This window comes from Argopecten irradians, chromosome 8 (assembly GCF_041381155.1).
Source record: "Argopecten irradians isolate NY chromosome 8, Ai_NY, whole genome shotgun sequence".
Taxonomy (NCBI): Eukaryota; Metazoa; Mollusca; class Bivalvia; order Pectinida; family Pectinidae; genus Argopecten; species Argopecten irradians.
Window position 1 is genome coordinate 25,078,291 of NC_091141.1, and position 12,027 is coordinate 25,090,317.

A 12,027-nucleotide genomic window follows, 5' to 3' on the forward strand; every position below is an offset into this window, starting at 1 on the left:
GGTTGATAAGTAACGTACGTCATAAGTCAGATGAGGCTACAGAGGAAATTTAGGAGGTTGAAATAGAAAAATCACCAGAGACTGGGAGAACGGAGGACGCGGAAGTCATTAGGTTCAAGGAACTTGTAATAGAAAGGGTACGGGCAGTCACTATTAAAGCGTCTATTGAGGTGGAGGATATTGGGTTGCGAACTGTAGTGGATACAAGAGCAGAGGCAACCGTGATCAGTGATAAGGTATTTCAACGAATTCTAGAAGGCAAGAGACCAATGACAAGGGAGTATACGTTTGGGCTTGTAGTTGCTGAGACTGGGAAGAAAATGTCGACACAAGGCGTTGCAGATGTCAGGATAAAGATGGGAAGTAAGTTATTCACAGGGACCATCCTAGATGATGTGCTTTGGGATGCGACATCTTGGATCAATTAGATATTCTGGCAAACGTGGACTGGAAGCCGAGGGACAATGTTTGGAATGTGATGTATCTAGAACTATGGACAATACCGAGTGTCTGGTGGTTAAAGAGACAGTGACAATTCCGGCAGAGACTGAAGCAGTCATAGCTGGGAGGTCGGTAAATGCGGAGTTACTAGATACACGTTATTCTACAATTGAGCCGACTGTAGAAGCTAAGAGAAGTTTCATTGTGGCGCGGGCATTAATTGATCCATACACGAATTATGTACCCGTCAGAATTGTGAATACTAGGAAATCGAGCGTGAAGCTGACAGGAAATTGCATGATAGAACTTCATGCAGTAGAAAACTTTGAATTAATTACAAAGGAAGAAGAGTCTGTAGATAGAATTATATCGCAGCAGACTGTAAGGAAAGTAAACATGAACGCTTAAAACACTGAGTTTAAAGAACCTAAAATTCTGGACACATGGAAGACAGAGGAACCAGAAATTAGCAGGTTTAGACGTCCATGACACCCGAACAAGATAAAATACAACTGTTAGTTTCAAATATATTACAGAAGAAAGTGATGCTAAAATGTCATCATTCAACCTTAGCTGCACTTACGGGAATTCAGCGGACTACTGAAAAGATAAAAGAGAAGTTCTATTGTACAAACGATTAAAAGACATATCACACAATGTGAAAGCTGTAATCGTTTGAAATCGTCGAATTCTAAAACGAAGGCACCCATTAAAGAATTACCGAGTAGGGTATCCCCTTGACAGGATAGCACTCGATGCTATTGGTCCATTACCTCGTACTAGGAACAAAAACCAGTTTATACTAGTAATCGGTGATGATTTCACTAGATGAATGGAGGCATTTCTATTATCTCATTAACCGCTACAGGCCAGTTAGCCTTACATCCGTTATATGTAAGGTTATGGAAACTATTGTCCGCGAGCACATCAATAACTTTATGCGTTCAAATGAACTGTTTTCTTCAAGGCAATATGGATTTATAGTCACATTGTCGATCTACTTCTGCAACTACTTCACTGCAACTATTTGAGGTGACATTGTAATTGATAAATGGACTACAAAAAGATCTCATTTTCAAAGTTTTGATGGACTGGATATCAAGTTTTTTAGAAGGGAGAAAACAACAAGTAACAATAAACTCCACAAAATCAGAATGGAAAGAGGTTACATCGGGTATCCCACAAGGGTCAGTCTTGGGACCATTATTATTTGTAATATTCGTAAACGATCTACCAGACATTGTAAAATCTGATATGTATCTTTTTGCTGATGATACAAAACTTTTTAGGATAATTAAAAATATTGAAGACAAATCAAAATTACAAGATGATCTGAATACTATGTGTGTATTTCCAGTGGAGTACCATAGTGTCATATAAAGTCTTTTACTAGCTTCTCTGCTACTTTAGTATATAGTAGTATATAGTAGTTTTCCAATACAGGAACAATTTTAACGCCCTACCCGCAAGGCCTAGACAAGATCTTATTTTACTCGCCTTTTAAGATCATGCAATAGGGGTAGCAGGTACAATTCTAACGCCCAACCTTTGGTACAACAAAGAGTTTGGCGTTAGAATTGTACCTGCTGCCCCTATTGCATGATCGCAAAAGGCGACTAAATTTAGGATCTTATCTTTTCTCTTCTTCCTAACTGACTTTATCTTTCCTAATGCCTCCCTTGGCATCGCCTCACTTTTGGCCTTGAGTTGAGCGTTCGCCCCTGTGAGGAAGGCTCTGGGTTCTGTCCCCTGGCCGAGACACACCAAAGTCTATAAAAGTGGTAGTTTCTGCTCCTGCTTAGCGCTCAGCATACAGGGAGTGGGACGACTGGTTCGCCCGTTGTCAGTATAATGTGATCGGGTGGGGTGTGTTGCTTGGTGTCTTCGGGGGCATGCTTCAGTGATATAGCACTATAAGAAGACACTTCACGAATATACCGCAGTCTCCCAAAACACGCACCTCGCACAACATACACGCAACACTACGCATACATGGGAGGCCGTCCTTACATGACCATAGCTGTTAATAGGACGTTAATAAATCAAACAAACAAACAAACAAAAGCTTTGAGTAGGAATGTTGCTTGGTGTCTTCGGCGGTATGCTTCAGTGATATAGCACTGCAAAATTTGTTTGTTTGTTTGATTAATTAACGTCCTATTAACAGCTATGGTCATGTAAGTACGGCCTCCCATGTATGCGGTGTGTTGCGTGTATGTTGTGCGAGGTGCGTGTTTTGGGAGACTGTGGTAAATTCATGTTATGTCTTCTTGTATAGTGGAACTATTGCCCTTTTTATAGTGCTATATCACTGAAGCTTGCCGCCGAAGACACCAAGCAACACACCCTACCCGGTCACATTATACTGACAACGGGCGAACAAGTCGTCCCACTCCCCGTTTGCTGAGCGCTAAGCAGGAGCAGAAACTACCACTTTGGTGTGTCTCGGCCAGGGGACAGAACCCAGAGCCTTCCTCACAGGGGCGAACGCTTAACGCAAGGCCAAAAGTGAGGTGGTGCCAAGGAAGGCATTAGGAAAGATAAAGTCAGTTAGGAAGAAAAGAAAAGATAAGATCCTAAATTTAGTCGCCTTTTACGATCATGCAATAGGGGCAGCAGGTACAGTTCTAACGCCCTACCTGCAGGTCTCAAACACTGCAAAAAAGAGCACAGTTCAACTCTAAAAGAAGGCACACACGGACATAACACGTCTTCAAAACAAACACCATGTACTTCAAACACGCACACACCACGTACATGGAAGGCCGTCCTTACATGAATCTGACCGGCAATAGGGTTTTAATCAATCACACAAACAATATTTTTACAAAATTCATGATTCACTTTTTCAATCTCATTACCATTACTGGTGCCCATACTTCAGATGAATAACAAAGTATGCAGCTAACGTGTCATTTTAGGACAGCCTCCCATGTATGCAGTGTGTACTAATTAGCGTGTTTAAAGTGGGAGACCGTGTTATGTTCGTGTTGTGTCTTTCTTGTATAGTAGAACTGTTGGCCTTTTTATGGTGCTTTTTCACTGAAGCACGCCACCGAAGTCACCAAGCAACACACCCTGCCCGGTCACATGATAATTACCACGGGTGAACCAGTCTCTCCAACACTCTGAATGCTTAGAAGGAGAAGAAATTACCACTTTCCTGGCTTCCCAGAGCCTACCTCACAACGGCGAGCTGCTCTCAACAGAAGGCCGAATGGTACAAGGTAAAGTATTAAGAAGGAAAGAGCAATATTTTAAATTTAGTCGCCTTTTATGATCATGCAATAGTGGCATCAGGAACAATTATAAATAACGCCTGACACAGGGTTTGTGTATGTGTTTATATATGTCTGTAACTAAGTTGTTGTGAATTTAACCATGATAATCAGCTTCCGAAGAATCTTGATAATCCATATGTAGATAGTATAGGTTTGGGTTTTGAATCCCTTGTGATTTCCCAGTGTCACTGCCAGCGGCGTAGCTAGGTTTGGATATGCCTGCATGCCTGGGGGTGCAGGGGGCGACAGCCCCCTGCTCAGGGTCCAGGGGCGAAGCCCCGGTAGGGGGTATGGGGGGCGACGCCGCCCAGAAGCTGACGGGACATTGTTACAATGTAGTAACCATTTTACTCCAATGGTTAAATGGAGGTCACGATATCTAGTTGATAACCATGCAGAACTATATACAAAATTAGAACAGTGGTGATTTTTTATATACATATAATCGTACTATACTAGACTCCCCTGACAAGTGCTCGAACAAAAAACACGGGTTTTTGCCTGTAAAAATCAAAATAGTAAGCAATGGGAGAATTTTGTGTTATTTCAACTGATGAAAAACTTATGGCAAATATTTTAAACAAAATTGAAATTAAGTTTACATGTTGGTTTGTTTATGACAGCCAGGCAAAGACCACTGTCAAAATGGCGTAAATTGCGTAAGAAGGGACCAGTCCACGATCACCTCAATAAAAAAATTAAACATAGTATTTATAACCTATTTTTCTACCTATCCTGTTCTAATTCTAACAATTACAACAAAAATATTTTCTAAATCAACAATCTGTTCATATTCGACAAATATAAAAGTCAACTATTTCGTGAGTAGACACTGAAAATCATGGATTAACACGCGTTTAAACGGGGCGGGAAGTGAACTAAAATTGAAAAATTCACTTTGGCCAAGAACATGTTGCAATTGCTGTTTTAGTTGATTTATTATCATTTTAATATAGTTATATACTTTTAGAATATTTCCAACTTTTCATGCGATGTTGTTTATTTTGGTATTCGTAAGTGTTTCCCGATTCAAAAGCCACATTTGCTTGAGGGATTTTTGTAAAGAAGTCTAATATTGTCTTCGACAAGATTCAAACAATCAAATTTAACAACTAAATGCACGTGGTAACCGGAAATATATAGACTGTTTTCCAGAATGGCCAATCTTGAAGCCTTTCTAATGTGCACAAAGTTATGTTAGGCATATAGTTGGACATATCATATGTATTTATACGTAATTTATATTCTGCAGCGTTACGTGTATTCAAATGTTGTGTTTTTTCTGACTGTATAAAAATGTAAGTAAGAATATTTTTTGCATGCTTGAGCATGCAAGCATGCACGGGCGCTACGCCACTGACTGCTCGATGTATTTGATGGTACCTCTGTTCAAAATGGTACATGAGCTTAGGAAGCAGATATCGTGGAACAAAAGCTGAAATCTCACTGTCAATTACATGTCCCTTAACACGTCATCACGTTTGGCCTTCTGTTGAGCGCTGTTGAGCGATAGTTTCTGCTCCTGCTAAGCGTTCAGTGAGTAGGACGACTGGTTCACCCGTTGTCAGTATAATGTGACAGATTTAGGTGTTTCTTCGGCAGCATACCGAGAATCATAGACCTGTCTTAGAGTCACCATCAGCTCCACAGTTAGAGGCTGTGACAGTGACTGACTCCACTGTTGTTAAGGACAAAGCCCTCCGGCTTCTCCGAAGACAATTTATGCCTTTATACACCCCCTCGCCCCTGCAACAAGGAATTGGTCCAACATCGGTGACAGCGCCGTTACTATTAGGCATCAAACCGGATGGTAGCAATTTAGCGCATGTGCGACCATGGATTTAGCGCATGTGCGACCATGGAGAAGACCATTACGAGATAACTGACTGGACTCATGTGAGGAAGTTCCCCATTGGGTTAAGTTAAGTATATGAAGTATCTGTGATCATGTTAATTATTTAATATAGGTAAGTAAATTGTATATTATTATGAAGTATAATAGTACAAGTATAGAAAGCAAGTGTTTTTATTATAAGTTATTACTCTTTTGATCGCAAAAGGCGACTAAATTACTCTTCTTCCTTACTAAGTTTGCTCTCTTAACACGGCCTCACTTTTGGCCTTCTGGGTATGGGAAATCTCTAATTTTTGAAATTGTACAAAAATAACAAATTGAAAGATATCATTGTTCTCTGTAAATATGTCCAGAAGTTCGATCAAAACTCCAGGATCTTGAGAAGAACCTAGCCTTTGCCTTCATAAAAATTCATTTTATTTTGGGCATCCTGAACATTTTTTAAATGACAATATTCTTCGGACTGCGGAGGTGCAGCAAAGTGTGAAATTTATTTTTATTGATGAGGCACATTACGGACATCACTCAGTGGAGAGACGAATTCCGCAAGGATTTTTTAATCATTCAAAAGCTGATAGCAGTCTTTCCAAGTGGTGAGTTAATTGCATACCAAATTACACTTTGTATATCGAGCATAATTCGACATCTCACAAGTACAGTGATGGCTCACACCGGAAAAGGAACTTTTGAGCAGTATGATTTAGAGAATCTTAAGAAGGTGCTGGATTCTGTACAGAACGGGCAAGTGTCCGTCCGTAAGGCTGCAAGCACTTTTAAAGGTATTGAAATCAGCCGTTAGATCGGATAAGTGACAGGAAGCCGGACTTTTTGCAGTTGGTATTCAAGCCAGTGATTCCAGTGAAAGTTGAAGAAAAGGATTGTACACAGTGACATGGATCTCGCTGTAACGGGGTTTAGAATTAGCAGACAGCTGATTGCGAGAACTACAACGGTTTCCAAGGACAGTCAAGATACAAGCTGATTGTGAGTTGCTAGCGTAGCTTTTCATTTACACATTTGTTTGTTTGTTTGGTTATTTTATAATTAAGGTCCTATTAACAGCCAGGGTCATTTAAGGACGGCCTCCCATTTATGCAGTGTGTTGCGTAAGTGAAGTGCGAAATGCGTGTTTTGGGAGACTGCGGTATGTTCCTGTTGCGTCTTCTTGTATAGTGGAACTGTTGAGCGCTCAGCATAACGAGAGTAGAACGACTGGCTCGCCTGTTGTCAGTATAATGTGACCGGTTGGGGTGTGTTGCTTGGTCTTTTCGGCGGCATGCTTCAGTGATATAGCACTATAAAAAAGGCAACAGTTCCACTATCCAAGAAGACACAACATGAATCGGGGTTTTTTCCCCCACCTTTTTGGGAATGGGGCCTCTGGCTTTTGGTTTGGGGAAAAAAGCGCGGTAATAAGTGAAATGGACATACCCCAGTACGTGATTGTGTACTACGTATACTAGCTGATAAAAAAACATAAGAACCAAATTAACAATACATATGTTAATCTTGTTTCATTCTGTTTAATTTGTGACAATCTACATATATATGTACACCAATATCTCCCTAGCCCGCCTTTGCTGAGAAATGTTGATAATTTCATCATATGACACATTTTTCTCTGACATGGAACAAATGCGTATCAGGGCATCAAGGGTCTTCTGGGAGAGAGGAGCGTGATGGTGTGCAAAGCGAATTCATAAAAGAAAATATCCTCTCTACTCCAGCTGTTGATGTAGGAATTATGTCACAAAGTTGGACCATGTAGTGCATCGCTGGAAATGTATTGGCCAGTACTGAGTCCGTTGATATAACTTCACCAAGTCTTGTCATCACCAATTTTTCTAAAAGTAAATATATAAGGGGTATAACTATAAGGTCACTACACAGGACTGTTGAATATTATATATTTAATATATAGTATGTGTAGTGCACATTAATTCAATGATTTAAAGAATTGTTTAAAAATAAGAAATAATTTTGGATATAAACAAAAAATCCAATTGAATTCATATTAAACTAAAATTCAAATATCCTTGGACTTAGTTATTTCATTTATCTACTACTTAATCTTCTACTTACCATTAATTTGTATTAAATATTGATATCGAAGGACTCCAACCTAAATCCAAATAAAATCTAAAACAGAACAAATGCTAAATCAAAATCATAAAACGAAGAAAAACAATCATAGGAAAAACCACTAACAGTATAAATAGTATACAACTGTTAATTGTATTAAAACACATTTTAAACTATAATAATTAAAATCAAAATATTACAAATACTTCAAATTAAAGAAAATTATCACAAAACTAAAATCAAAGAAAAAATATCTTAAACTTAGACTAATACCAATAGTTATTATATTATCACAAGAAAATTTACTTCAGAATAAACATCAAGTGTTTAAATGCACTGAACTCAGCCAAAATGGTGACTTTCTGGTGGACAGCAGTGCCTACTGTTCTCTGACCATTGTATACATCAACCTTTGGACATCTATAATGTGATGCTAGGCCTATATGTGTTAACAGTAATTGTTTTCAGTTGAAAAATGTATTAATAAGCAAGGATCAGAATTATCTTTTTTATTTTGGCATCTACATTAATTTTTAATTAGTACTATTATCTAAAATTGTATCAAGGCATTGGTATGGTCAAATATCTTTCTTCGCATTCATAAAAGTGTGGCACTCAAAATTTCCATTTTGTTTAATTTAACTGGCCTTTCCATAATCTGGTGAATCTGTAGCTGTTTGTGGGAGCTCCCGCAGATCAAACACTTAGAAAGCCTTCAACAGGGGAGAGATGTGGAAAGCGTCCATTATTTCACCAATAAGACTATGGACGACTGGTATCACGAGTTCTTCCAGAATTTGGTTTTCAGTCAGGACATTGTGTGCACTGTGAAATAATATATTATGAAAATAGTCATAAAAAATAAGAGCACAACAAAGTTAAAATAAATATGTTTTTCAATGGGTATTAATTAAAAATCCCTGGTAATGCTGTATATCATTTATATCGATGATATAAAATCAGTAAAATAATGTGGGATTAAATTTTAAATATTAATTCTTTATTGCATTTAATGTTGTAACTAACAGTTGTATTATAAGACAAGCAAAGAATCATTAGAATTTTTACCTCAAACGCCTTGCCAAATTGTCTCTATCATCAATCTCCAGGAAGATGAACAGAAAAGGTTAAATAACAGATAGTATTTTAAGTTGTAATGAAGAGGTATATTCGATTTTCAATCATGTACCTTTGTCTTCACTGTGACATCACAAAGTGCGTGATTTCCTTGAAGAAAATCGCTGAATCTGATTACAGGAGCAAGCAGGTCACATAGGATCAAAACCATAGCCATAGAGTTTTTGCACAAAAGTTGTTCACGCACACCAAACAACTCTGGATCATAGCGCTCACTTAGCGATGCATCGGTGTATCAATAACCTGCAAATAATTTAATGAAATCAATAAAAAGAAATTCAATAACATATACCATTAATAATATATAGATAAGATTGTACATACATTTAAGAGCACCACTAATATGACACACATTTCTTTTAAAAAAAATCAATCTATGTCTTACAAACTTCTTACTATATATAATTTTTGTTTGTTTGTTTGTTTGATTAATTAACGTCCTATTAACAGCTATGGTCATGTAAGGACGGCCTCCCATGTATGTGGTGTGTTGCGTGTGTGTTGTGCGAGGTGCGTGTTTCGGGAGACCGCGGTATATTCATGTTGTGTCTTCTTGTATAGTGGAACTTTTGCCCTTTTTATAGTGCTATATCACTGGAGCATGCCGCCGAAGACACCAAGCACACACACCCCATCCGGTCACATTATACTGACAACGGGCGAACCAGTCGTCCCACTCCCTTTTTGCTGAGCGCTAAGCAGGAGCAGAAACTACCACTTTTTATAGACTTTGGTGTGTCTCGGCCAGGGGACAGAACCCAGAGCCTACCTCACAGGATAAAAGAATGTAATGTGGTCATTATATTATTAAAGATGCTCCACCGCCGACAGAGCATATATGATATTAATTATTTGAACAATAGTTAGTGTTAAATCGTGTATATATATGTCTAATTAACACAAAAATAATACAAAATAATTTATTTTCCTTTGGTGCATGAACAATCAGTACTTCATTCCATATAGGATATAGTGCCACGGAATTTTTTTCGAGATGCAATTAATTATTTTTTTATATTTTTAACTTGAAGTAAAATTAGAAGCTCAAACTTTTCAATAGTGGTAATGGTGTTAACTAAGTAACTTTTGCAACTGAAGAAAAATACTAAATCGTCTGCTGCTGTTTTTGATAGTGATAAAATACTATTTGTCAGCGGTGGAGCATCTTTAATTATTCATGATATAATCATGTTTAGATGAAAGTTCAGTATCAAAAGAAATTAAGTTTTGCTAAAAATGACGATTCGAATTTTGTGCTTTACTCACTTGCACATATCTGCCCACAAGCCTCTTAAAGGCTCGGCTATGACTTAGCCATCTGGTCGCTGCTGCCCTGATCTGGTTGTATTGTCTAATGCCATATGTCTCTTGGATATGACAGAACAACACAAATTACTTTGGAGAATAGTGGAACAACTTCGAGATACCCAACATGAACCTATCAACAGTGGCAGTGACTGGATGCTGCTTGGTCACATGTTTAATGCACAGAGCCTAACGATGGTTGCGGCAATCTATGTACACCTGATGTGGGACATGATGTCTAATTCTCCTCTGCAGACCTAAAAAATATTTTATTGATTCATTGATTGGATGATCACTTTTTTGTGATATAATCATTATATTTCTTTAAATATTAAATATTTAATACATGAGTTTTGTTGTTGAAAACTACTTGCAATCCAATCTTTCTTGTTAATAACGAAGTGAAAATTTTTGATTGATTCATCGGATTAACATTCAATGTTAAAAAATTATGTTACAATAGTCTAGGAATGGATCATCTTAATATGAATTGAAAATATACTAACCTTTGTTCTCACCACTCATGGTACTGCAGCCATCAAATCCAACAAACAGGACCTTTTTCATATCAAGGGACACTGTCCCTTCGTATTTAATACGGGCCATTATTGCAAACTGCTCCCTATGAGCGTCGTCTGAAGATTCGTCTGCCAATAACGAAAAACATTCTGCCTTCCTAAGAGCATCAAGAAGAATATCTTCATAATAGTGAATAATGTAATCAGATGAAGAAGCTCTGTCACAGATGATGAAGAGGTATACTTCACAACCATCCCCGGCTTATGTTTCCCCATGTAATTTACAATTTCTTACCCCCTCAGTATCCTCACATGCTCTATCAAATCTGAAACACTGTCCAAAGCCCAACTTTTCTTTACCACAAATATAATGGTACGTATCAGAGCACTCAAATACTTTCTATTTAGTTTTTTAACATGTGTTTCCTGATTCTCCTTCTGAGCATGGAGCATATCTATAACGCTCTGCTTATGACCAACTTTTTTTCTGTTCACTCTGGCCCGAAGGGCCGGTGAGCTTATGTCATGGCGCGGCGTCCGCGTCCGTCGTCCGTCGTCCGTCCGTCCGTCCGTCCGTCCGTCAACATTTCCTATAAATCGCTACTTGTCCTAGAGTTCTGCATGGATTGTAACCAAATTTGGCCACAAACATCCTTGGGGGAGGGGGAAGAGAACTTGTATAAATTTTGGCTCTGACCCCCCAGGGGCAGGAGGGGCGGGGCCCAATAGGGGAAATAGAGGTAAATCCTTTAAATCGCTACTTGTCCTAGAGTTTGGCATGGATTGTAACCAAAATCAGCCACAAACATCCTTGGGGGAAGGGGAACAGAACTTGTATAAATTTTGGCTCTGATCCCCCAGGGGCAGGAGGGGCGGGGCCCAATAGGGGAAATAGAGGTAAATCCTTTAAATCGCTACTAGTCATAGAGTTCTGCATGGATTGGAACCAAATTTGGCCACAAACATCCTTGGGGGAGGGGGAACAGAACTTGTATAAATTTTGGCTCTGACCCCCCAGGGGCAGGAGGGGCGGGGCCCAATAGGGGATATAGAGGAAAATCCTTTAAATTGCTACTAGTCCTAGAGTTTGGCATGGATTGTAACCAAAATCAGCCACAAACATCCTTGGGGGAAGGGGAACAGAACTTGTATAAATTTTGGCTCTGATCCCCCAGGGGCAGGAGGGGCGGGGCCCAATAGGGGAAATAGAGGTAAATCCTTTAAATCGCTACTAGTCATAGAGTCCTGCATGGATTGTAACCAAATTTGGCCACAAACATCCTAGGGGGAAGGGGAACAGAACTTGTATAAATTTTGGCTCTGCCCCCCGGGGGCAGGAGGGGCGGGGCCCAATAGGGGAAATAGAGGTAAATCCTTTAAATCGCTACTTGTCGTAGAGTTCTGAATG

General features: G+C 39.0%; 1 long non-coding RNA gene across 1 annotated transcript; it reads right to left on the bottom strand.

Moving 5' to 3' along the window:
• Positions 1 to 8,000: 8,000 nt before the first annotated feature.
• On the bottom strand, positions 8,001 to 11,049 carry LOC138329968 (uncharacterized). Its single transcript, XR_011209500.1, has 4 exons — positions 10,608 to 11,049; positions 10,063 to 10,358; positions 8,849 to 9,039; positions 8,001 to 8,484 (listed from the first exon to the last, which is right to left on the bottom strand). It is a non-coding gene; the product is annotated as an uncharacterized lncRNA (long non-coding RNA).
• Positions 11,050 to 12,027: the final 978 nt, after the last annotated feature.